Source organism: Pteropus alecto, unplaced genomic scaffold (assembly GCF_000325575.1).
Source record: "Pteropus alecto unplaced genomic scaffold, ASM32557v1 scaffold76, whole genome shotgun sequence".
Lineage (NCBI taxonomy): Eukaryota > Metazoa > Chordata > Mammalia > Chiroptera > Pteropodidae > Pteropus > Pteropus alecto.
The window spans coordinates 16,743,150-16,768,857 of NW_006443138.1; the positions used below are offsets into that span (position 1 = coordinate 16,743,150).

At 35.3% G+C, this 25,708-nt stretch overlaps 1 protein-coding gene and 1 pseudogene across 1 annotated transcript in view; both read left to right on the top strand.

Annotated features, from left to right (window-relative positions):
- TMTC2 (transmembrane and tetratricopeptide repeat containing 2) overlaps positions 1-25,708 on the top strand; it is a 351,862-nt gene that overhangs the window by 15,855 nt on the left and 310,299 nt on the right. The gene's annotated exons all lie outside the window — the stretch shown is intronic.
- LOC112472533 lies at positions 14,104-14,204 on the top strand (annotated as a pseudogene).

A 25,708-nucleotide genomic window follows, 5' to 3' on the forward strand; every position in this document is an offset into this window, starting at 1 on the left:
TTTGTTACGTTGTTCCAGGCTCTGCTTCAGTGTGCTCTCCAAGTGTTTTGCTTGCCCTACCCATGAATATCTGCTTTGCTTCAGTTTAGCTCTAAGCAGCTGTTTGGTATTCTGGTATCCATGTTCTCCTGTGGTCTGCCCACTGGTCCTCACTTTCTGGGATTGAGGTTTTGACACCTGCAAAGTGACTGCGTCACTGCTTGGTTGTCCACAGCCTCATCTTGATGCTTTTTTTTCGTTGTTCTTTGTGCTCCCCAGGAGGCACCCTTGATAAAATGTGTTCAATAACATACTTCCCTGATATGAGTTTTTTTCTTAATGGCAAGGAAAAAGGGCCATATATTTCAGCTTTGAACTGGATTGCCATCTTCCACACTCTTCGAGTCCCCATTTGTCAAATAGCCGCAGTTTGGATATGGTTGTCCTCAGGTAGAAAAATCGGTGCCAGGACTAGGATTGCCTACTGTATGATTATATCTGAGTCTATACTTTTTAGGAATGTCATTGACTTATGAGATTAAAAGTATGAGTTTTACAAAACAGCAGTACCTGGCTTTTCAAAATTTATAGCTCAAAGGTTAGATTGCAGATTTAAAGTAATATGTAGAGTAATCCTTATTGAGTGGAAAATCATGCCTTTGGTATTATTTTCCATAGCAAACTTGAAAAATAACTAATTATGTATGCATATGAAATGAAATTGTAAGACCTGATAAATAAATTGAATACATTTTAGCCAATAGCTACTTGTTCTACTTAAAACACCACCAAAACAACCTATTATTTTGATTTCCAATAAGAGCCTATTAAAAATTCTTAATTTATAAACCAGGCAGTAAAGTACGACCTAATAAATTGAATACATTTTAGCCAATAGCTACTTGTTCTACTTAAAACACCACCAAAAACAACCTATTATTTTGATTTCCAATAAGAGCCTATTAAAAATTCTTAATTTATAAACCAGGCAGTAAACAATTTCTGTAAAAGCAGACATTTAGGTAGAAAGGTTTTGACCTAGAGCTAGTGAAATCAATTTTAAAAAAATTAAGCTAGGAGAGACATATTAAATCAAACATATATTGTAATACTTGTTTAAAGAGTATCATAATACTCTGAGTTTGGGGAAAGTTCAATCCTAATGTTAAATTTTATGAGTAGATATGTAATATATATGCATTTATATGCAATCCCCTACTTGCCATACGCCAGAGAAGAAACAATCAATTTACAAATAACACAGGCTGTAAATTTGTTGGCGGCAGTTCTAGGCCTGTTGTAATTCTGTAGTTTTTTCAATATGCAAGTGGTGAATTGCTGATGTTGTTGTGAGCCAAAGAGATGGTGATATGTAAACGTGTCCAGGCAGCACTTACATTATGTAAGTTTTGGAGGTATTTGGGTATCAGCGAAGTACTTTATGGGAGTAAAAGGAAAATGTGTACTATTAAAATCATATCCATAAAATCAGTATTTACATTGAAGTTTCCCTTCCAACTCACATTTCAGGTTTAAAGGTTTTGCTTGGTGCTATGTGTTCAGTTGAGACACAGTTCCCCTCTGGCGAGGATTAATCTAGACATCTAATTGACTCTGTTCTAGTTAGTGATGATTTTGAGCTAATGGTCAAGGAAAACATGGCTTCCAACATGCATGCTCTATTTTTTTCCTACAGAAATTACAATCTCCCTCTTAACTGCTCCTCTTGAATCTGGCTGTCAAAGTTTCTCTCTTTTGTGTAGTCCAGGATGATTGCTGTAAACAGGTATAGGCGTGTCTTCTTGCTCACCTGTCATGTATCTAAATCAAATCACGATCATATGAACATGATAAGTGAATAATGTATTAAAAAGAGAAATATTTAGAAGTTGTATATTTTAATTCTTCGAGAGAATAAGACATTGAGAAAATGGACTGAATGTTTTTTGTTGAAGAGAAGAAAAATCAAGTATGACGGAACATTGACTAATGGGTGTGTTTGGGTTTATTCAAATTTTTAACTCTCTGGCAGTATTATAGTAGTCAAATCAGTGACTGAGTTTGCTAATCTGTGAAGAAAACAGTAATTCCTGATCTCATAGGGTTGCTGTGAGCATGAAATCCAATTCAGCTTTATATACTTTAATTTTCCATCAAATCTATCAGGTGCTTTGTTAGTAGACTGGCATGCAAATGGTGAATCATATGGTTTATGGTCTCAAGTATCTCAAAAACCTGCTGGACAGTTATCACACATTTTGGTTTCCTACGTGGATGAACACTTTCTGAGGTATGAGAATATGCAGCGGGGGCCTTAAGGAAGAATGTTTACCTTTGGAGAGACTGGAAAGAATCCATAGAGGAAACGTCAGGTTGTCAAAATGGTGGAAACCTCAAACCTGTGACCTCAGAGTTTTACGTGTGTCGTCGGCATGGAAAATGGTAGATGAAAAAAAAGCAGCCTGCCCAGGGCCATGATGCTCGGCCTCACAGATGATGAGGGCAGGAGCAGGTAGTGTGCCTTAATGTCATGGGGTTCACAGGAGGACTTAGTGACGTTTCTAACGTAGTAATCGAAACATGGACACAAGGGTCAGGAGATGGCTCTCTAGCTCCTAGGCTTAGATCTTCCCGGGTCACAAGTTTCTTTGAGGATAAAGTAGTCTCTGATTTGGAGTGTTATGTGGAGTGGCATCACACTGGCAGTGAAAACATTTTAAAAATGGTAGAGCTATATGCAAATGCAAATAATATGAAAAATTCCATAAATTATTTAGGCATCAAGTAGACTATTTTATCTATCTTTTAAATGTTTAAGTTAGGTGTAAAATTTGGTAAATTCTTCACTTTTTTTTTTTCTTCAATTAATCCTTTCAATAAGGTAGTTAAGAACAAGGATAGCTGTCTCTGTGAGGTTAAACAACTTGCCTGAGGCCATCGGGCCATTAAATGATGCATCAATTTTGAATCCGCACCTATCTGTGTCTGGAGCTCCAGACTCTACTCCATTAAAACATTGGTATAGATGAGAGTTAGGGAGATCTGAGTTTGAATCCTATTTTTTTCCATTAATTGTGTGAGCTTGTACATTTACCCAAGCAAGACTTTCCTTTGTATTATTCCATCTTGTTATTGCTGGGTACACAAAGATGAATCAGAATGAAATTTGCTTTCAAAGCAGCTTTTTTTTTTTTTGGTTATGCATCCCTTTGGCCATCAGGCGAAACCTATGGACTTCTCAAAAAGTTGTCTTAAGTGCATAAACCAAAACATACAGAAGCCAACAAATGGAAATATATTTATCAAAACACTAAAACTTCAAGTCATTGTGTAGTGATATATGTCCTTTATTAATCCATTTAATAACAGAGCAGTGGCAGAGATGGTGGCAGAGATCCATTAACTGCTAAAATCCATTAATTGCCATGGTATTGAAGTAATAATGAGTATGAACAATTTTTTAAAGAAATTTGTTAGCAACTGTACTGTGATAGAAAGCATCTGTGATTCCTACTGGTGATAAAGTCACTATACCATGGTTTATTGGCTTTGTTAATAATTACAGGCAATGAAAAGCTTCCTTAGGACTAGTGAAAACTAAGGTATACCTTTTTTCCCCCATTGAAGTTCATAGATTACTTAAATTATCTCTGTGCATCGCAGGATGAAAACCCCTGGTATACCAGGACAAGACACTTATTAATATCCTGTAAAGAAACAAGTCAGAAATAAGGGTTCTCAAGAATATAGAGGTGTGAGATTTCTTGGGCTTTCAGCTCTCTACAGCTGCTGTCAGTAGCTTGAAGCCGCAGAGAGACATGGAAGTTCATATTCAGAGACAGTTATCGTCTGGCATTGAAACCTCAGAGCTTACAGTTACCCAGTATAGATCACACAGGCTAACAAAATGTTGAGATTTTGTTTGTTTTGTCTTGGATTTTGATCAATAGTTTTATAAATTCAAGGGTATTAGCACTGGGTAGCTTATATTGGTCAGAAAAATCTGATTGTTAGCCTTGACTCTTGATTAATAAAGTTTGCTTTCAAAGCAGCTTTATTTTGGGGGAAAATAAATTGTGAAAAGACAAAGTTAGGTGTAGAAACTATCTAAAAGCCAGGCCTTGGTTTGAGTGTGGGGGATATACTTAAAGGGGTTAGTGGAGAAAATGTTGGAAACCCTGATTTGGATAATTTCTAATAACCTCTTTTAATTCTGATTCTTTCACTCAAAGATTTGATACTTGTGGCATATGGAAACCTAGTTTTCTATGGATTCTGATGAAAGAAAAAAAACAAAAAAAAAGAAGAAACATATGGAATACCTGAAAAGTAACTCTTGGTTGATTGACAGTAAATGTGGAAAATGCTTTAGAAAGGAAATGAAATGTTGTCTCCAGCAGATGGAAGTGTGTAAATTTTTCCTTCACTTTAGAGCTAGAATCACTGAGCGGTAGTGTTTCAGAAACAGAAGAATATAAAACAAAATTGTATGATTATCAGCACAGGTGGGAGTAAAAGGAAGGGTTCGCATTTTTATTAAAGGCTCATGCCCAAAATAAAAGCCTCCCCTCAGAGAAGTGGCTCCTGTCCCTTCTTCTTGTTTCCCTTTTGTCAGGCTTTGTCCTCAATGCCCTTTATCTTTATCGTCTCCCATTTTCCCCTCCTCCCTTCCTGTCCTTTCATATCCTCTCTCTCCCTTCTCTCCCCATTTCCTCTGCTTCTCCCATTTCCACTAACCTCCCTCCCTTTTCCATGCTTCCCTTCCCCCACTCTTCAGCAAGTTCAAGTGATGCTGAACTTAGCACAAGAAGAGCCACCTCATTGAGTTGATGGCACTATGAGAGAGTCTTTTTGTATATATTTCATTCAGCTCTGGATAGAGGCATCATTTCCAAATCATGTTAGGCGGTCCAGGGATTCTAATAAACAAAAGGACACTTGGGCTAAGCCTTAGGAAAGGCAAGTGGCAGCCTTGGAGATGCTATGAATTGACTAGCTTCCCAGAAGTCCTCTTACTGGCTCATACATTCAGAAAACTGCAGGTTGTTCAGGATGACCAGTACAAGAGTATATTCTGGAGACTGGCCAGAGATGGAAATACAGAAGTAGGTAGAAATCAGTTTGTGATGGGCCCTGGGTGACAAGCTGGGGAGCTAAAGTAGAGCCAGGGGGAAAACCCTTGAAGGAGAGAAAAATGGTCAGACTTGCATTTCAAGAGGTAACCCTCTGACAGGAGTAGGATGGATAGATTAAAGAAGACCGTGTTGAAGGTACAACAGGCAGGAAGCTTTTGCATTTAATCAGGGAAAAAAAGTTGAGGGAATGAAATGTAACTAAAGTTGAGGGAATGAAAGTAAAGAGGCAAATTCAAAGGAGTAAAGAGGACTCTAGAACTTGCTGACTGGATGCGAGCATGGGTAAGAAAGAGTTTATGAAGTTTTGGATGTCTGAGTACTCAGCATTCCCCGTGTGAAGGGACAAAGGAGCAAAGCAGTTGTGAAAGTAGAGAGAGTTCATTTTTGGATATGTCAAAGTTGAGGCTCTACCGGCATAGACACTGTAGTAGAATTACAAGCAAACAGTAGTAGGGTCTTAACTACTTTACAGTAAGTGTATTGTGCACTTGATATGTGTTAGCCAGTTTTCTAAGCATTTCATGTAGATTACCTCATTACCCTATAATTTCTCTGTAAGGTGTAGGTACAATTATTGTGAGGAAAATGAGGCATAGCAAAGTTAAATGACTTCACTAAAGTTACATATTTAGAAAGTGGTTATGCATCCTATGATTCTTTTTATGTCAAACCTTTTTATGTCAAACCCAGAAAAGGCAAATTTTTACAGATAAAGTAGATTAGTGGTTGCCTGGGAGTAGGAATTGAATTAATGTAAACAAACATCAGGGATCTTATTAGGGTCTTAAAAATACTCTCAAACTGATTTATGGTGATGATTGCAGTACTCAGTAAATTTACCAAAAATCATTGAATTGTGCACTTGAAATGGATGAATTTTATGATATAAAATAAAACTCAATAAGGTTGTAAAAAAAGTGGTTGGATTTGGATCATTATAAATATTTTAGCTGTTTTCACTGGACCGTAATAGAAAAATGCTCTTAAAGGTATCAAAGCATGTCAAAAGTGCTTCAGAAATGTGCCCTGAAAATTGTCCCTGTGCCTTAAATAAAGAAAGGTGTTTTGGTCTTTTTTATGCCAATCTTTTAGCTGTTACTTGATTACTATCTGTGAGGTATTTTCCTGTTTTCTTTTTTTTTTTTCTCTTGTAGTTTTCTAATCTCCTTTGGGATAAGGCAGTGATGGCTAAGCTGGCTTCTGCGTCCCTCCTGCTCTCCTTTGCTCCCTCCTTTCCTTCCATATTCAAGAATTGTGTTAGGGACTAGGAATTAAAAAAAAAAAAAAAAAGAGGGAGACAGGATAATTAAAACATTCTCAAACACTTGGCATTCTAAAATTAGATATGAAAAATGACTCAGTGGCTCTTACTTCTTCCCTCATAGAGACAAAGAAGATCTTTACAAGATTGCTCCTCTGCGTATTAATCTTGGTTTATTTCTTGGTTCATGGAACTTCAACATAGATAAGGCAAAACCTTATTTAAAAAGGTCATATTTTATTGTAATCAATGAAAAAGGTTCCCTGTGACAGTATTAACTCTGATACTTCTAGAAGCCTGGTAAGGTCAACAAAAACAATTACTTTCTTCTCTCCTCTTCCCTCATTGCCCCTCACTAATCTTGTCACATTAGCATTGTTTATTTATTTATTTTTTTGATCATCAAGTAGTATGATAAATTATCCAATGTTATATAAAATTTAATAGAAGAGGAATAATAGGTGTTTCAGTTCTTTTGCTTTATTTGGTTTGGAAAACTTGGTGTCTACATCATTTTTTCTTTTTCTTTTTTCTTTTTGGTCAAATGAATTAAATTTTCAAGGCAATAGAAACTTTCCTGGTAAACATTTGGCAAGTCTGACAACATCTTTGGGTACAATATCAACTTGATCTATTAGTTTAAATGTTGTGTTTTAAGCAGCAAGCTTTTATTTCTAATCATTTATTTATTTTATTATTAGTTTCAAGTATACAATACATTGGTTCGACATTTATATAGTTTATGAAACGATTCCCTTGATTGCTCTTTCTCTCCTCTGGCTTTCCACCTAGCCATTACATTAATGCTAACTGCATTCCCTATGCCGTGCTCCCCATCCCCATGACCCCATCCCTATCTATCACCTACTAATTTGTACTCGTTTAGCCCTTCACGCCTTTTTCCCAGCCCCTCTAACCCCCTTCCCCTCTGGCTGTCACCAGATTGTCTTCTATATTTGAGAGACTGTTTTTGATCTAATCATCTATTCTTCTTTGTACCATCTAAGAATGGCACATATTACTGGGGGTAGAATTAAAAATGATAATGATGCTGTTATCAGAATTAGTGGACACTTGTCAAGTGTTAGTGGTGCACTCATATTTGGATGCTTTGGAATATTTGGTAAATTGTTTCTGTGAGTGCCAATTAAATGTGGGAGCAGACATATGTCAGGTGCCTGGGTTTATCTCTGAACCTAAGTAGTGTCTTCAAGGCTCTGTACAACACTACCATATGTTGCATCAGTCATTACATAAAAAAAAATTATAAGGTTGATGCATAAAGCCAAGACTTAGTAATTAAAATGCCAATGAGTCTCCTCTACTTCTCACATACAAGCATTGCTCTTTATGTGATTTGTTGAGAGACAGGGCAGAGAGAAGGGAATGTACGTACAGGGGAGATGACATTTACCTAGTCCTGTAAAACAGAAATAAACATCCTCACATTTAAAGCATCACCAATCTAAGGATGGAACATGAGAGGGTGATTTAGAGTGCTGTGATATTTGTGTCCATGAAGAGTATATCACCTCCACTCAGGTGGGCCTAGAATTTGAGGTCTTTCAAGTAGTTCAGTGGTAAAATTCTTCACCATAGTGTGAACCTGCTCCCAAGACAAATTTATTATGTGGTTTTACTCGTAAGAGTAAAAGATGAAGAATCATTTTTACGTTGTGTACTTTAAGAGACTTATTTTAGGTACCTAATTTGAACAAAAATCAGCTCTTTAAAAAATTGGAAACAATCAGAAAATACAAAGCAGGAAATAACCTACGCAATGTACTTTGAAATCTTCAAGGGACCTCTTTTAATTATCCAGAGGGCATTCATTCAGTAAACTGTTTATTACTGACAATGTGCCAGGCATGTTTGAAGTTGTAAATTGGCAGCACAGATTTTTATTTATCCTGAATTATGTTGCAATAAATAAATAAATAAATAGATAGATAGATAAAAGCAAAGGAAAACAGAATAAAACAAAAAATGTTAATAGCTGACACCTAAACAATTATGATACTTTTCCCCCAATTCATATTTACAGCTTCTTAATTTGAAAAGAAATTTAAAAGAACTTGACAACAGTGGGTTCATATTCTTTTGTGGAACCAATTAGCAGGAACCAAAAGGAGTGGCTGCCCCCTCATTATCAGTTTCATAGATGAGATAAGTTAAGGAACACAGTTAGGCAGCATCCCCAAGTATACAAACTGATTGTTGTGGATTCAGATTTCAAACTTCACTTAATCCCCATAAAAAACAAGCTCCTTTTACTCTTTCATGTTGCAGAGTCTTGTGGAGGTTGCAAAGCAAAGCAAGAGATAAACTATTTCCTACATATGGAAATGCTTTAAATCTACGAAACCTGAATTATACCAGTATATCCCAACAACGAGCTTGTAAATCCCGGGCAGAGGTTTGAATCCCAGGTTTCAGGAAGGGAAAGCTGTGGAGGCTCTGAGCATAATTTATTCATGGTCACAAATCTACTAAGTGACAATGTCCATATTAGAACACTGTTCCCTGGCTTCTGGTGCTGGAGCTTTTGGAATGCTGTCATGATAAGGGTTGGCTAACCATCTGAATATTAAGCCCGAACTCAGAAAACATGTGATTCTTAAGTGTAAGATGAACCGTATGATAATGACTTATTTGTATGTCAAGAATGGTCAAAGATCAGCAATTTCATGTGTTTTTGTGAGTACTTCTAAAGAGATCTGCCCATTTACTGTTACGTTTGGGATGTTTTACTTGTTTATAGAGATTTAACCTTTCATAGGAAAATGAAAATAAGTTTTGGACCTTAAGTTTATTAAGTTACAAAATGGAAGTTGTGGATCCAAATGAGCAGATTAAGCATATAGACCTAAAGTTTAGACCTGCAGATACTACATTTGTGCCCATTCTGGATTCTGCAGAGTTTAATTCTATTGGTTACAAATAGGAAGCAGCACTTTTCCATTTCAGTTATATATACTTAGACTACTGAGTGCTAGTATATAGAGCTTACTACATTTTTATGACTTTTTCATCATTATATTTTAAATAAACCTGAATCACAAAATGTAGTAACAAGGTAAATAAGTGAAAACTGAAAGTGAATAAAATATTCACTTAAAAAAGTTTAACAATCATTTCTCTGTTTTGCAAATGGTAGACTCAGGAAGTATTTATTTAAGGAATGAGTGAAAATATCATGCAATACAGATACAACGACATTGGGCAAATGGTTCTTTCCTTCTTTATGCCTAAATTACTCATGTTAGTAATTTTCTTTGGGCACATGCCTGATAGAGAAAATGTGATTCTGTCTCTTTTTCATCATGATGTCATGTAGGAGAAGGAGCACAACTTTGATGTCACCTAACCTTTGGTACATCTTCTGGTTCCACTGGTTTTTCTAACTGTGTGACCAAGGCAAGTTAGGCCCTCTCTCAGACTCTTTTCTTTAACTGCACAATGGAAATAACAACAATTGCATGCCTGGAGGGTTTGAGATGAAGTGTTTAAAGTTCCTGGCAAATGGCACAGGCTAAATGGTAGTTTTATTATTATTTTTGTTGTTGAAATGATTTTTATAATGAAATATTTATAATTAAAATGATTACATTTTTGAAGTACAATGATTAGTTTACCTGATTTTTAAAACTGCATACCTTTCTGCTCTCCTTGTCTTTTATTTTTTCTTGGTAATAGCTTTATTGAGATATAATTCATATATCATACAATTTACCCATTTAAATTGCACACTTCAGTGGTTTTATTTATTTATGTTTTTAATGAAATAGTATATGTTTAAGATATACTATACATATATAGTGAAATGATTACTACAGTCTAGCTAATTAACATATCCTCCTCAGTTCGATACATTTTCGATGAATGTGCCTGAAATGTACTCTTAGCATTTGCCCAGTGTTCGGTGCAGTGTTAAGTATAGTCATCATGCCTGTACATTTGCCCTCTAGACTCATTTGTCCTACATCACTGCAACTTTTTACCCTTTGACCAACATCTCCCATTTCCCCCTCTCCCAGCCTCTGGCAATCTGTATTCTATATTCTGTTTCTAGTGTTCATTTTTTCCCCTTTATTTTTAGATTTCTCATATGAGAAATCTAAAGTGAGACCATACCGTGTTTGTCTTTCTCTGTCTGGCTTATTTCATTTAGCAAAGTGTCTTTGAGGTCCCTGTGTGTTGTTGTAAAGGCAAGATTTCTTTCTTTCTCATGACCGAATAATATTCCATTGTATTTATATACCATATCATTTTTATCCATTCACCTGTCGAAGACACTTGTGTACATGTCTTGGCCATTGTGAATAATGCTGCAATGAACATGGGAGTGCAGATATCTCTTTGAAATCCTCATTTTATTTGGGTATGTACCCAGAGTGGGTTTTTCTTATATACAGATCTGTGCAACCATCACCACGATTAGAACATTTTAATCACTTCAAAAAGAAACTCCATATCCTTTAGCTCTCACCCCTTATATCCTTGCCCCCTCCCCTGTGCAAGCATAGATCTTTTTTTTTATATAGATTTGCCAGTTCTGGACTATTCATATAAACGCAATTACGTAATATGTAATCTTTTGTGACTGACTTTTTCACCTAGCAAAATGTTTTCAAGGCTTATTATGTGTAGCATGCATCAATATTTCATTCTTTTTTATGGCCAAATGATATTTTATTATACGGATTCCATCGTGTGAATGCACCACATTTTGTTTAGCCATTTTTCAGTTAGTGGACATTTGGTTTGTTTTCACTTTTTGATTATTATGAATAGAGCTGCTATGAATATTCCTACGCAAATTTTTGTTCAAACAAAACTTTTCAGTTCTTTTGGGTATATTCCTTGGACTGGAAATGTTGGTCATATAATAACTCTATGTTTAACCTATTGAGGAACTGCCAGACTTTTCTAGTGGACCATTTTACATTCCCACTAGCAATCTACGAATATTCCATTTTTTCCCCATCCATATTAACATTTATTACTACCTGTCTTTTTCCTTCTTGTCATTCTAGTGGGTGTGAAGTAATCTCATGGTGGTTTTGATTTCATTTTCTTGATGACCAATATTGTTGAACATCATTTCATATGTCTACTTGTCATTTAATTATGACTCTTGAATAAAGCAAAAAGCTCTAACTTTTATCTAACTTGTGTTGTCCAATTTTTCGTGGCCAGGATTTGGGGGTGGGGGGGATTTATTTAGATATAGAAAACTCAGCAAAATATGATTTAATAAATGTTTCTCCCCTCTGCTGTATTTTAGCTGTAAGTAGATCAGGAAAAGAAAACAAGAATAGAACTAATTGCTCATCAAGAGAGGAGTAACAAATATAAGTGGTTCCAATATGCATTTAAATTAGATTACATTTAATGAGAGGTTTTCTAAATGGAGTTAATTTGAAAGGACACACAAGTCATTGGGTTTAATCTGTGTGCTTTCCAGTAAAAGAACTATAATCCCTGCTCCTCCCTTCCAGTTTCTAGTAAATAAAAGTAACTTGCTAGAAGAGCATTTTACGTCCTGGTTCTCCATGCTCTCTGTGAACGGCGACTGCGGGGAGGTTCACTGGTGTATGCTGTTGGATTAGGAAAGAAATTCAATTGTTCAGTTTTCATGTGGACTAGAAAACATGGCAATTTTGACAAAAGAGCAAGGAAAGTAAAAGATTTTCCACTCACTTTTGCCCTTATAATAGCTTAAATTGTGTTTTTTATCTTTATTTTTTCCTCCTCTTTTCTGAATTAAACAAATTCTATTTTGGTCACTTTCAGTGTTAAAATTTAAAACCAAGAAATAAGACTTTTTTATTATAGTTTCCTACTGAATAGGGACTATGTCTATAAATATGCAGTGAACCTATTGTCTAAAAAAGACCCTCTGCATCCAACAGTTGACTATGAGATAATTTCTAAAAATAGTGGAGTAAGAGGACAACTGACTGATTTAGCAAACTCCTTGAAATAAGTTCAAGTGAATTTTGGTGAGAGAAGACAGAAATAGAGATTAAAATATGCAAGCTATTTAAACATTTATAGAAAAGTCAATGTCTTGCCCTGACTAAATTTCTAAGATTTCTATAGTAAGTGTCACCATTATGTTATAGGATATAATATTTTTCTCAAAGTGCTTTCCCATCCGGTATTGCGTTTGCCTCCTCATGAGAACTGTGTGGTGTAAATAGGGCAAACAGTATTATCCTTACTTTAGAGATAAAGAAATAGAGGTGTCGAGATGACAACGACCTACCTAAATCTGTCTTCTGGTAACTGATAGAGCAAGGATTGGAATCTGGGCCCCTCACATTGTCAGTGCTTTTTTTGCATATGCCGTGTGGCAATTTCAATTTTGCTGGACTGTTTCTGGAAGAACTATCTAAGGTTTTTTCTTTGTGTATTTTGCAAATTGTTCACCAGCTCTCCCACACTTCTGCCATTCTAAAGACTCTCCTAATGAATTATGCATCAGCATTTGACTTAAAAAAGAAGAATCAAAGGACTTGGATTTAAGGAGTGTTCTCACATTGAAACATACTACTTCTTATATGCTTTGCTTTTCTCTTAAAATTGTTTGTGAAAGAATAATTTAAATACTAACAGAAAACCTCATAGAATGTTGCCACCTCAAGAATGTGATTTACTGAACTGTGGACTAGAGATAGTTTTAAAGAAAAATTAGCTTCAGTGGCATTAAAAAATTCTAGTTCTTTCCCCACGATTTCACTGAGTGTCAATAAAATCCATCCTAAGAAACAAAGTGAATTTCTCCCAGCAGCGCTCACTTTTTGCCTCATGTTGTAATATTTGAATTCAGTATGTTCCATCTAACTCATCTGTAAGATGAGGATTTTTTATGGCAAGCATTTATTCAGCTCATCTTCAGAGTACTTAACACAGAGCCTGACACATAGTAGGCACTCATTAAATATGTATTGAATAAATTAATTAGGATTTATTTGTTTATCATCTGATGTGAAGGAGGAACATAGCCACAGAATTAAAGAGATATTTATAACTATAACAATTATTAGAACTGAGGTCTCATAATTTGGTGCAGAAGTGAGCTTGAGTATGAAAGTGACTGGTGCAGTTATCCTCAGAAGCAGGGATTCTGAAAGTTTGAGGAGTGGAGGTGTCCATTTGTTTCAAACTGCGGTAGGAACTCCCACTGCAGTTTTATGCTTCCCGTTAGCTGTGGTTGTGCCTGGCATTCCGATTCATGGGGTCGAATACAGCCTTTTCTTCATTACCAAACCAGCGTGTAGGTTAGAGTACTTTACAAAGTGTCCTAGGGCTTCTGAAAACACATCTAACCTTCTCTGTGCCCTGAAAGGATGAGTAGAGGCTTTCTAACCAAAAACCACTTGAGTGGCCAGCCTTACACTGTCACTTAGAGCTGAGAGGCCCTGGGTTAAGTTGACTTAATTTCTCTGAGTTCTGATCTCCTCACCAGTAAAGTAAGATACAAAGAACTTCTGGACTTGTCGTAAGAATTTATTATTCTTATAGTTTGCTATAAGAATTAGTGATAATATAGGTTAAATGCCGTGAGGAAAGAAAATCTTGTCCTTCTGACATAGCTCAAGTTTAAGTACAGGGCACTGAGACCATGCAAACTAGACTAGAAATTCAGAAAAAATCATTTATATCTTTGGAGTCTTAGATGAAAATGTCATGGCGTGCATTAAGAATCTATCATTACCATGCTTGCTTTCGCAGCACATATACTAAAATTGGAGTGACACAGAAGATTAGCATAACCCCTGCAAAAGGATGACACACAAATTCGTGAAGTGTTCCATATTTTTTTTTTATCACGGTGATCACTTCTTTAGGTGTACAAATGTTGAATAATTATGGTGTACACCTGAAACTAATATAACATTCTATGTTATCTATATTTTAATAAAAATCTTAAAAAATAGAATCTATCATTACCTTATGTGGAGTAAAGGGAGACTGCTGTTTAGTTAGAGCCTCTTCTCTGTCAGTCTTAAATAAGAACACAACAACTATGCTGCTTGTTAGACTTGAAGAGGATAAAATTGTTGGAAACTTGGAAGGAAAGAGACTGATAGTCAATTGTCAAGCTTACATTCCATCATAAATCTTTTAGAGATAGACTGGTGTGACTCTTAGAACATATGACCATTATTGAGTGATGTTATTATCTCATATTTTGTTTCTTGTAGATAGCAGTATCAATTCATACTTCCCTAGGAGAAAAGTATCGAGTGACTTCATGACCTTGGATAATATTCATGCTTGCACAATAAACCCCTCTCTGCTCCTGGTGTGGAGGAGATGATGCATGCAAACCATAGAGCATCAGAAAGTCAGGAAAGGTAAAGGTAATTGCAAGCTGATCACCTTGAATTTTTGAGAGCTCTTACTATTAATTTAGAATTTCAGAGTATTCTTTTCTAGCGGTAGGAGAGCAGGAAGGCAAATTATAAACGATTTAGAGACAAGGCCTTTTCTTTTAAAAAAATGTTAATAAAATGTCTTTTTTTTTTTAAACTATCAGTAGAGGATATTTTTGGAAGACATTCAGATTTGGAAGTGAGGTTAGGAGAGAAATACTTTTTGGAAGATCTTACTAATTTGTATAATCAAAGTAAGTTTTTTCTTTTACTAGTCACTTTTCTAGACTTACTTTTTTATTTTCTGTCAGCTTCCTAATAACTGAAGGTGTTTTCATTAAGTGTGAATTTATTTGTCCTGAATATTAATTTTCTTTTGAATAGATTATTGTAGAAAACTGAATTTATAATTTCTGGATCACGTTTTGGGAATGAGTCGTTCACAAGATTTTTATTCCCATTAATACTTTGATACCATGTCAAGAAAAATTATTCTGGTTCTCTTTGCTATTGACTAGAAGTGGTTCCAATTATTAATAGTGCACACAAATTGAGATTAAAAACACAGGGAACTGTAGATGACTGCATTCCTACCAGACAATGGTAGTGAGATGGTAGTGATACTAGTAGCCTAGGTACTATAGATTTCCCAGTGACTCTGGCAGGAAGTTTCTGTTGTCATCTATATTTTAGATAAGGAAACTAAAGCCCACAGATGTTATGTAATTTGCCCGAGGTCACATAGCCAGAAAGTGGCAAATATAGGAGATGAGCTCAAATATAGTGTACTTTTAACCAATTATAACATACCATCTTTGTATTGCTGTGTATCTTTAGGAAGCCCCTTTTCTTTCCTGATGTATAAGTGAGTGGCCTGTTAAAGAAGGAAAGTCCTGTGTTTTCTTTGTTCCCCTTCTAATTCTAATCTTTTGTGTTGTTTCTTAAAATAATGGAAAAATAAACACTTAACATTCATTTTTATCCCACCGTAAAGCTCATTATAGAAAAAAATAGAGGAATTAAACTATAATTCTACCACCTCAGACTTATTAAAAGTCTTAACCCTATGTTATATTTTCTTCTAATCCTTTTCCATGTATGTTTTGATTTATTTCTTCTACTGAGATTAAACTACACTACTTATTCATGGCCGTTTGCATTCTGCTTGTTGGGTTTTAGGATTTTCAATTTAATTTGGTATGAATGAATCTTCTCCAGAGATGCCTGGCATCTTATTCTTAAGACAGGGATCCATATCTTAAAAAAAAAAAAAAGAAAAAAAAAAAGGATATATAATTTTAATTCGACCTTCACCTAGAAACCTAAGGATTAGAAGAAGCGATCACTCCATAACATATCTATACTTTAAAGCACACCAGTGGCAGGATATTCCAATAAATTTAAAAGAAAGAAGGAAGGAAGGAAGGAAGGAAGGAAGGAAGGAAGGAAGGAAGGAAAGAAAGTAGGAAGGAAGGAAGGAAAGAAAGGAAGGAAAGGAAGGAAGTAAGGGGAAGGAAGGAAGGGAGGAAGGAAGGACGAATGAACAAAATGGCACAATAGTAAGTGGTTGAACAAGTTATGGCTGTTAAGCACTTTCATGTCCGTTATTTTGGTCTCTCCTTTTAATACGTTTGGGGTAGAGTTTTGAGGGCCTAAATCAGAGGAATGAAATCGCTCAAATAATGGCAGAGCCACGACTAAGAATCTGGTCTTTGTCCCTTTGTTGACTGTTCTTTCTCTGGTACCAGGCGGTCTCCAGTATTTGTGGCACACACATTGGAAAAGCTGGGAATTCCCGAGAGAGGGCCTCCAGCATCACTTATAATTGGAGGGGCCCTGGCGCTCTGCTAGCCCTCTGGTTGTGAGAGCTTTGGAAATAGAGATGAAGTCCTATTCTATATTTCATTTTGCATACCCATGGAGCCTGTTATATAGGAGGAACTTTATTAGCTAACATTGGTTCGAGATTATATAACTTTCTTAATTTTTATAAAAAGTTTGTTTTTATTAAAAAGTAATCCTTCTAATTTGAAAAGTCAAAAGTACTACATAGCTTTTAATGAGAAACAGACCCTGCCTCACTCTCTTAGAGTTGCATTTCCCCAACACAACCACTTTCATCTCTAAGCTTTTCTTTTGCTATGAGCATATGTGTATTAGAATAAGAGTGGCTCCAAGGCCCTTAGAAAGTAAGTGGCAGTGGGTATTACCCAGCCTGCAACTCTCTATCTACTCTGAACAACATTGGCTTTTGTAGAGACAGGTGTTTGTGTCTCCATTAAATGCTTGTGACTATTAACCACTCTTTAACCCATGTTCACGACAGAGATTAACACCTTAAGAACATTGTTTTGTACAGTTGTGTATCACATGAATAATCTTTAGTGAAAGCGTTAATCTAAGAGCGAGGTGGTTAAGTAATGTCAGAATCAGAGACAGTGGAGGTAGAAAATAAATTTAACGGAGCCAACCTGAGAAGAAAGCTGTAATCATATACATCAGTACCCTCTCTACATTATCACAGGCTCCTCCTTCTATAGAGTTTTAACGGGCACAGTTACAAAGTAAAATCTACTTTGGAAACTGTGGAATAAAGTTTCCTAGGGAGTTAAAATTAAGAAGTAAGGCATATAGATATCTATTTTGTCTTTTCAAGTATGTAAGTTTTTCTGAGAGTGTGTTTGCACATGGAAAACTATTGCATTCAGAGTGGCTAGCAGCTATTTCTAGTAGCTTGTGGAGAAGCAGACATCTTCAATAAGTTAATTATTTTAAGTGCATCTGTAGCTGTGTAATGTGCACATGTGTTTGTAATTACAGTTGGTGAATTTAGAATCAAGTGCCAGATTTATCGGTGTTTATATATTCAACGAATAAAAAAAAAATCTATTTAATATTGGCTGCTAGCTTTACAACTATGCATTGTTTCAGAGTTTGCAAAGCACACTGCTTGATAGTTGTCACCACCTAAATTTGCTGTGTAATGTATAGCACAAAACACGGTGGTGGGTAACCTAACAGGCTTATCGCTGAATTGAGCAAATGTTACTTCGAAGGTTGCCAACGTGGGGCTCCAGAGTGTCTGGCCGTGTGGTGGTAAAACTTGGCATGTATGATCTCAGGGTTTTTCCTCATTTTTTAAAGAAAGAAAATTATACGTTAGTGAGTACAGTAATATTTTCAGTAAGTAGAAATAACATGCTGTCAGGACATAATTTATGAGAAGTATTTAGTAGGCCATATACAAATTTTAGAACAGTGGGAATTTTGGGCTAGAAATTTATAGCCTTTTGCTCTTAAAACTGTACACATCAGAAGCCCGCATTTAAATATTTGATGCGTTCGTTAATTTGTTTGTTTATCAATTTATTGATAGTTTTAGGCTTTATAAATAATACCCTTTTTTGGCAAAGTCACGAAAAAATATCGAATATGAGATTTAGCAAAAGAAACATCTTAGATATACAGTTCAGTTATGGGTATCACAGTTAGTTATGTTGTTTAATCAAGAATTAGTAAACCAATAAGTGTTTAGCTGGCAAAATTCTATTTCATAAGAAATGGTTTATGTAATAAGTGACTAAATAGCTCAGCCTTATTTCTTAGATCGTGCTAATATATGCAAAAACAACACAAAGCCAGTTCTTGATTAATAGGAAGTTTACCTAATTTGTAAGTCATGAGGGCTTTCCCTTCTTTATTCTTGTTCATTATCTCTTCCGCTTCCCCTGCTCATTTTCATGTCAATCAGGGGTGATGCTTAGAAAGCTTTAGGGTGGGAGAGTGATAGGAATTTATTTGATAGCGATTTTGGCTGGTATTTTTGGAAGCTAAAAATTATTAAAAGATTTTGCTGGTGTTTAATTTCAGAATTAATTATTTATGTATTTAAAAAAAAAATATTCTGCATTCTTTACCGAAGGTAATTTCAAGTTAACTCTGGTTGTGTTATACTGGTTCGGGAACTTTGAAATTCTATATCATGCTTTGCTATTGATTTTTATACTTGTTACAGTAAACATTTCAATGGGATTTATTTAATTTTTTTTTTAAATTCTGGATACTGCTTTATTGAAAAAAAAGCAATAATTTCTCTGCATTTTGTTTCTCATGATCTTTTAGGGCTCAGTGAATAATTGAAGAGATGAGGACTAGTTTAGATTTCTGACTATGTAGAAACATTGGTTTATCTGTATTTTTGTAGGTCACACAATTAAGTAATTTTGTAGTTCTAATTTGGAATATCCTAGCACCTACCTAAAACACTGTTAGCTGGAGCTTAGAATATGATAAATACAAAATTCCTCTTGGGTACCATACAAATAGGGTTAATTGCCCTAAGGGAGTTCCAAAGCATGGATGCTAATAACAGCATCATTATAAGATGTTAATTATAACTATTAAAGGCATTGATGGATATATAATCAATCTATAAAATATAGTTTTACTTTAATTGTTCTTAGCATCTCTTTATTTTCTTCCTAATACTTTCCATTTGTGAAATACTTTCCATAGTCATTATGCATACATACGTACAGTTAAGAAAGCAAGTCGAGTAATAGTAATGTTGTAGTTAAATGGTGACTATTGGAAAAAATCATTTATTTTAAGCCTGCTGAATTATGAACAATGAATTAATTATTGTGAGGTGAAGATAGCATATATGTTTAAAGATACCAAAAATCATCATGGATTTTAATGCTATTTCAGTTCAATAAACATGTATCGACTACCTACTGTGTTACCAGGTATTATGGTAAGTGTTTGGGATTCAAAGGTGAATAAACAGACAGTGTGTGCCAACTCCCTCTTGTGCAGAATTTAGGGTTATGGACAAAGGTCAACATTAAGCAGCTAATAGAGTGATTTCAGTTTTCTTTTGTGTTTGTGGGGGGGTGTACCTTTCTAAAAATTGCTTATTGGCAGTCGAAGAGATTAGTTTTACTTCATTTTCTTTCTTCTTATAAATGACATGCCTTTGAATATTCTCCTGTTAGAAAGTAAAAGCAGTTTTGAAGGAAGTCTTTTCAGAGTTTAGGATTTTGGTTGTTACACTGACAACAAAGGAGAAGCTGCAAGGCAAGGGGGCAGTTGGAGTGAAGAGAAGGAAGAAACGTATCATTAGGGATATTTCGTATATCTTCTTTGCAGGGGAAACAATGCAAAAGCAAATCTATATCTAAACTTGTGCAGTTCTTTATAGATTATAAAATAAGGCTGAGTATATATCCGAGTAAATTACATAGTTATGGAACTGGTCATTGAAAATGTGTGTTCTTTCAATTGCATACCTGGATGCAAATGGCAAAGGTTAGCCCATGAATATTAATAGCGCACCCAGGTTAGATGCTAGTTACTTCTTCCTCATCATTGTTGTCAATACCTAAACCTTTGTTGAAGAACTAATGTGCGAATTAATTTATTTCTTCAACATCACGCATGCACCTATAATGAGTCTGGCCTTGGGTGAGTCACATCAGGTGACTGAGTAAATAAATCCCTAGGCCGTGATAATGTGGAGCTCAGATGCATAGGTAATTGTCATGCTTTGTTATGAAATTAGGCATAGATTGACACACAGGTTTTCTATTGCTGTGTAAACTATTACCATAAGTCTGAGCAGGCTGGGCTATGTTCTCTACTCAGGGTCTAACAAAGATAAAGTCAAGAGTCAACTGAGCTCTTACCTGGAGGCTCTGGGAAAGGTCTAATTTCAAGCTTGTCCAGGTTGTTAGCCCAGTCCAGTTCCCTGCGGTCGTAGGTCTGAGGTTCCTGTTTCCATACTGGCTGTCAGCCAGGCGGCACACTCTGTTTCTGGAGGGCACCCACATTTCTTCCCATTTGGTTCCCGCCAGCTTTAAGGCCAGCAGTGGAGTGTCAAGTCCTTCTTGTGCTTCACATCTCTCTGACATCCCTTCTACCACCAACTAGAGAAAACCCTTTGTTTATGAAGGGCTCATATGATTCAATTAGTTCTACCAATATAATCACTCTTCTGCCATAATCAGAGGAGTGACACCAGGGGGTGAAGATCATGAGGGTCATCTTAATATTCTGCCTATCATAGTTGTTATTGGAAGTAGAAGAGGAAAGCCAAAATCCAACTAAAGAGGTTAAAAATGGCTTCCTGGAGTCGGCTATGGCTGAGTTGGTGGGACATGTACTTGGGTTAAAGTCGAAGTCTTCACTAGTTGGCTTTGTTATTATTATTCAACCAATATTTACCGAGGGCCTGTGTTATGAGCAAGTCACTCATATTGTTCGAGACTCATTTTCCTCAGTCATAAAATAGGGAGAATGATATTTACTTTGCAGGCTTCTTATGAGAACTAGAGGTCATATAAAGTACCTGACAAAGACAGGTACTCATAACTAGAGCTATTAACAGAGCCTGAGATTTGGTGCAGGTGGTAAGGAAATAGTAACATAGGTTAATTCATGCATTCTGTCCTTCATTCAACAGGTATTGAATCCTAAACAGCAGGGTTGAAACTAGGAAGAAGTGAGGGAGATACTTGTCATGAGCACAGAATTTTAGGGAGAAAGAGCAGTAGTGTCAAAAACTCAGTAATAAGATAAATCATGTACTAATATAATATTTAAAAAATAAAATTAATTCAGAAAATTCATAATGAACCAAATATCAAATATCAAAAAAGACAGAATCAGTAACCACTTGTGGTGAGCCATATTGCAGTCTCAAGCAAAAGGAAAAGTCAGTAATACTGATCCTGTCCTTATTTAAACATTTTTTGCATTAGCTTTGATTTTTAAAACTATCATATTATTTTATTTATCTTGATTACTGAGTTTTATATTTTGCTCCTGAGATGGAAGCCTCCAAATAAAACACAGACGTTAAATAAATGGTACAGAAAATTTAGTCAAAGTTACACTTCCAATTTGAATATTATTTTGACTACATTTAAATATTATTTTAGGTTGGCATCCTGGCATTCTTTTCAGTAGTTCTTTCATTTCCTCATTTATTAAAATAATTATCAACAGTTGTCAAGATGATTAACTTATTTTTTAACAAACATGTCCTATGTATAAAGGAAGAATTCTTTTTTATTTTCTTGGAGTTGCTTTAAACAGTTTCCAGTATCAATAAAGTCCCATTAGAGTGTTCATGTAATAGCAAGTCTGTCAGCTTTGATTTTGTTTTTAATTCCTCTTTGATTTTGGTTGCTCTATAATCATTCTTTTTAGCTCTTACATTCTATTATGCATGCTTTCCAGTAATGTAAGTGGTTAAGGCACTGCAACATAATATCAGAATGACTGGTTCATTTTAAATCTTTGCTCCATTGCGTTATATGGCCTTGTCAGAAAGGCTGACATTTTCTATGGCCTGGGCATTATTCCCATGATGACTATTTAGTCCCACGATTGCCATGTTATTGCTAGCATTTTAACATTTCTGAGAAGTACAAACCAAGCTTGCCACTTGCTATTTTGAATGTATTCCAAACAATAGACTTGACCTATGAATAGATAGTTAGAAAAAAAATATATTGGTTGCTCGTAGCTAATCCAAGTTAAAATGAAGTCTCTTAACTTTAATGGATGTCTCTGACTTTAAAACAGTTACACAGCTTTGACGATTTCGTAGGGAGACTTACCGATCTCCCTTTGACCTTACAAACAAACAAATGCTCCCCTTGTATACAGTAATATACTCATGATTTGATACATTCTTAAATCAGGTAAAAAGTAAGCAACTAAAGATTAGTTAGAATTTATGACCATTACAATAAAATGTCCATTTGGGGAGGTAGTATTAATTGATCTAAGGGGATGATACTTCCATTTAGAAATTGTTTTGAATAGTTATAAGCATTAAATGACTAAATGAATATTTTTCTTAATGAAATTTGACTAGAATTGTGAGCTTGTGGTATTGTAAATCACTATTATTGAGAACCAAAACACATTGATATAATGATAAATTTAATAACAGTAAATGTAACACTAACTTAGCCAAATAATATCTTTCTATATTATGTTCAACTAAAGTCTTAACCCATGACTTTTTTTTTTTTTTTTAATGTCAGGTCTGAAATGACACTACTGGGAGAGTAATGTTAATAATTAAAATTGTTATGTGCAGCTTAGTTTGAAATGAATTTGAACCTGCATTCAAAGCATCCGCACACTGTGAGACTAGACAGTTCTGTTTACTGCTTTAAAGCAACCGCTCTGTGGGAGCCTTTTAAAAATACCCACGTCATTAATATATTTATTTAAAATGTCGAGCATCTCTGTGTACCCCAGCAAAGGAGCAGGAAGTAGATGCCACTGTAAGCAACATAATAGGCTTGCCTCTTGGTTTTGTTTATATGGATATTGTAAATAGTTCAGGAAGTATAAATGGATAAGTCATCAGAAATCAAAGATTAAAAACATAGAATTCTCCACCTACGGATTTGATTGTCAAAAAAAATTGGAGGTTGATTTAAATCTGGGATGCTCAAGTGTACTGGTAGTAAGTCACAAATACCCTGATGAGCTTTATTTAATGCTTTTTCAAAAGGAATAGTTTACCTTTCTGATGGCTAAATGCCAGTGCCCAAAAGGAAACAATTCCTTGATGTTCTTCAGAGGATCACATTCAAAATACAGCATATGTGGAATAATAAATACATGTTGGGAGAAGAAAAGAAAGTCTACTGGTGAGGAAAGGAAGCTTTAAGTTCTCTCTCAACTCCTCCAGTAATAATTTACTAAGTGACATCAAATTGCTATTTTTCCTGTGTTAGAAATTTCCAACAGTTCCAAAATAAATAAAATAGTATAGTTTGATATAGTATAATTATTATTTTTTCTATTTATTTGCAAGTTTGAAAAGTAGAAATGATAGTGATTATTGTATTCTCTTCAATTAGTATGTCAGGGGGCAAACCGATATTATCTTAAGTAAACAAATGAAAGTGTCTTCATTCTTCAGAAAACTACATCTTTACCAATGGTGAGTTGTTAAGAGTGGGTATTGTGGAGGAATTGATTTTTATCCTATGCTTTTAGCTACTTTATTAGACTTTCTACCTTTCAGTTAGCCTATAAGGCTATTTCCTGTGAATTTTGATTAAGAAGAGTGATCTGTTGCTTTTTAAATTTTCTGATCACTTAGTGATCGAAACATTTGTATTCCAAATGAATGCACAGGAATTGTCAATAGTTACTTGTTTTCCCTCTTTAATAGACATAAGCAATAGGTTTTTAAGTTTAATGCTGTGTGATGAGTTTATTTAAGACAAAGGAGCATTTTCTTCTGAGTCTCTTGGAATAGTCTGTTGACTTAGTAGGAAAACATAATAGTTGAAAATGTTCTCATTCCTATGGAGTGAGAATTCCAGATCATTTACCACCATTTCGAGGCTACTATGCCAAGGCAGAACCAGCTATTATTGTAAATTATTTTAATGTTAGTGGTAGCAGTTTTGATCAGTGATGAAAGTAATTAGTAAAATGGCCTTTAGTAAGTCTTCTCTTTAGTTAATTAAAAATGATACGTAGAAAAGTGTTTGAGAAATGCTTGTCTTGTGAATGACTATGGCAGTGATTGTAAGAATCATAATGGACAGTGTATTAAACATTGCTAGCTATGTGTTGAACAGTGGAAGTTGAGGAAAATGCATTTCTGCCCTATAGAGCTCAGATTCACTAGCTTCTTTTTGGTTAGGTGAGGCCATCTCTTTAGTTCTGGCCAGTGGGCTGTAAGTAGAAGAGATGTGTGTGACTTTACAGGAATCATTTCCATTCTTATTTCTTGCCAGCTAGAATGTAGATGTGATGGTGGGACCAAGGTGGGCCAAAAAGCAGAGAGATGCCATGAGTCCAGAATAGCAGAGCAACAAGATTGGACTCTGTTTGAGTCCTTTTTTATCAGGTACCTGCCATTTCCAGCATGGGAGTATATATTTATGTAGATAGAATGAAATCCCATCTTGTTTATGCCACTATTATTTTGGGATTTCTATGTATTTTTGCTGAACTTAATACTATGTTAAAATCTAATGAGACAAATTTTGTAATCATTGGTCAGGAAGCCAGGTAGGCTAAGTGAATTGAATAATGGATGAAAGATCCATCTGTTAGGGATAGCTGGGGTGTAATTAAAGCAAGAGTTTGGAGTATTCTATCTTTATGTAGATAGGAGATACTAGGTAGGAATCCAGGATGATTGACTCAGAAAAACTAAAAGAAAACAGGGAGGTATACTGCAAAGAATATTTGCGTTGGCTTTACAAAACCTGTATCATGGAACCATTATTGCCATTTACTATTTAATGATCCCTAATTCCTTAAACTAGGAAAATGTGATTGATTGATATAAAGAAGAAATGGAACGTGTATGGTAAATTGCTTTGTAAACCATATCTTGGGTAATTAGCATATTGAATAAGTACAACTCGAAGTGACGAAATTATAATGTAATTTTAAAATGTACTTCCTACTGTCTATTTAAAGTATATGCAGAGGGGGAAGTTTATCTCCTGTTATTAATGAAAATTCTGGCATGTCCTTTGACTTTTCTGGTATTAGAAAGCCTTATAATCCCCTTAAATTTTAATCGTAGTCTCCTTTGGGAAGTAAATCTTTGCCTCTGTCATAAATCTTTGTTCTAGAAGGGAATCTGCATTCTGGAAAGGTGTGTGTGTGTGTGTGTGTGTGTGTGTGTGTGTGTGTGTGTGTGTGTGTGTGTGTGTGATGGGCTTTCATTCATCTTTCAAGTATTTATTGAACACTTAACTGTGTAGCAGGCATTGTTCTATGCTGGGGAATACAGCAAGTAACAAGATAGAGAAACTCTTGCCACTTGGAGCATACTTCTAGTGGCTACTTCTTTCTTCCTTACTGTTTCTTCTCCCGTTCACTAGCTGCTGCCATAGACTCTTCTGAAATATAAGGATAATGTAAAGGGTCCACGGGAAAATTCTTCTTTT